Below are 2,689 nucleotides of genomic sequence, written 5' to 3'. Positions count from 1 at the left end.
AAGTGAGATGATATCAAGTGATTTGATTGGTCGATTTTGAAGGAGTTTAGGTCGGAAAAAGAAAATGAATAAGTTTGTTCTGGGATTTCTTTTGAGATGAAAAAAAATAAATTGATGTTGGTAATTAATCAGAAGTCTGTTAGAATTATACATTCTTGAATAATGTAGGTTGTCAAACAAAAACTTATTAATCTTTTTTGGGTTGATTGAAGTCGAGATGATTAGCGAAGTGTGATTTTTCTTTTATTTCGGGTATTGGATCTTTTTCTTGTCTTTTGCGAGTATTTCCTTGTTTTCGAACTATTTTTGTTAAGACTTTTTGATATTTCGTTAGGAATTATGTCTCGGGTGATTGTAGTAAATGATCGCAGTTTGTTGATTTCTTTTGAACAATAGTTTCTTTTGTTTTGCCAACAATGTGTACTCCTGTAGAGGAAATTATTTGTGTAAAATCAGAAACAGGCGGTTTTTTTTTGGATAGTATGGTAAAAGTTTGTTTCTATGCTGTACTAGTTCTTTTTTATTGTGGTGTATTAGTTTCTATGTGACATCTAAATTTTCTTCTTCAATTTGATATCGTTGTAGCTCTACTGAGATTCCTTTTTGAATTATAGAATTTGGAATAAAAACAAATGTTCCTATTTTTAGATTGAAAGCTGGCGTAAAAGGTGAATTTATTTGAGATTGAATGTTTTGTCCTCATAAAAAAATCTATGTGATTTTCTGATAAATTTAAAATATTTAAAATTCGTTCTGTGTGGGTTCCAGAGGCTAATTTAAGAATTTGTTGATGATGAAAATAATCTTCGTCATGAGTGTGATGTGGCAGGTTGTGTTGATGCTCTAGGTTTCTGTTTAATATTATCAAGATGACATAGGGTAACTATTTCGTTTTTTTTTATGAATTCTGTTCCATTATCAGTGACAAGGATTTCTGATAGTCCAAATTATGCTATCCAGTGCTCATAAAGTACTGTGTATGCATAACAAGAACTGCAATGGGGTACAGGGTTGAGTGCTATAAACTACTAAAACTATTATATACGAATTTGTTTCTGAGGATGGGGATATACGTACTTTTGTATCAAATGAGATTCTGTGGTGAAAATATAAACTTTTTCCTTTAAAGTCTTGTTTTTCTGCTAATTGTTTTTGGTTTGGAAAGGGTTTACTTAAATGACATGTTATACAGTCATTGCAATGTACTTTTATCCAAACTAGTGCGTTTGGAAAATAGAAAAATTGATTGTTTTTTTTTCTGATATAACATATCTTTGTGTATTCAAGGAATGCGACATGTGAAATGCAATTCAAGTTAAGCTTAACAAAAAATAGTGTGCTTTTGTTTCTAAGTCAAGCTATTCTAAGATGTCAGTGTTTTCAATTATCGTCGTGTTGTTACATTTTTGAAATTTTCTGAACAAGGTCTTATTTTCTAATATTGTGACGTCGGCTTTGATGGGTTTTGTTTTGTATTTATTCCAAGATTTAAGTTGTCTGATAACAAGGTCAAGGTTTTGATATTTCTGTAATAAATGAAGTGTCACTGTTGAGTAGAAAAAATTTAGAATTTCATTCTTTGAAAAAGGTGTGTCAAATAAAGGGTCATGAAAATCAAATACATTTATGATTGTATATTTTTGACTTGATTCGGGAGGGCCTGAAAAGTTTATTATATCCGTTAGGTCTTCTTTTTCTGATAATGGAAATAATTTGTTTCATTGTGCGTTTTGTTGTTGAGTTTGTAGTTGAAAGTTATTTTTTATCCATGATGAAAAATGTATAGGTTTAAATGTATTTTACCTAAAAAATCTAATTCCTTTTGATTGGTTCGGCAACCTAGATATTGTTAAAAAAAACTAAGATCTTCATCTGTTTAATATCGGAATCAAACTAAATTTGGTGATGTTTCGTCAATTGCGAGAAAGAATTTCAAATTTTGTGGTATTTCTACAGTTGTTTTTCTTGTAAGTAATTCGAGTGGTGTATTTCAACTAAGTGTGTCTGGTAAAGCAACGTTTTTTTCCGGCTGTTCAAACTAAATTTAGGGTTGGAAATTTCCTTAATTTGAGATGAATCTATATACTCTATGGTTTGGATTGGATTTCTGGGTAAGAAGAAGAATTGTAGGTTTATGATCTGTAAAAAAAAAATGCTGATGTTTTGATCCAAGAAATGAAAGTTCATATTCTCCTAGCGTATATATGATGGCTGAACATTCTCTCATGAGTGTGGAGAGTTTGAGTTCTCCATCTGTAAAAAGTCTTGAATTGCTTATATGAGGTTCAATTTATTGGTGCCTGGATGTGATTTTCAATTTGCTGTGCCAATTCTAAAATTTGAAGCATCGCACATAGCGTGGAATGGTTAGTTTGAGTCTGCAACTGTGTTTGAAATTTGATCTGTGAGAAGGGTTCAACTTCCTCGAAGAGTTTTAAGATATTCTAAAGTCCATTCAAAACTATTTTAAGGTTGAAGAATGTTGTAGAATGGTCTGAGATATAGTTGAAATTTATAAACATATTTACCTAAAAAAATCTCAGCAGCCCAAAGAATTTTTGTCTTTAATTTTTTTTGGACGGTGATTGGAGTTTAAAAAGTGCGTGGGTTCCGGATTTTAATGGTGTTATTGTGGCGCTTTTAATAATATGTCCAAGGAAGTTTACACGATTGAGGAAAATATGTGACT

Source organism: Symsagittifera roscoffensis, chromosome 6 (genome assembly GCF_963678635.1).
Source record: "Symsagittifera roscoffensis chromosome 6, txSymRosc1.1, whole genome shotgun sequence".
NCBI lineage: Eukaryota > Metazoa > Xenacoelomorpha > Acoela > Convolutidae > Symsagittifera > Symsagittifera roscoffensis.
This window is presented reverse-complemented; position numbering follows the sequence as displayed.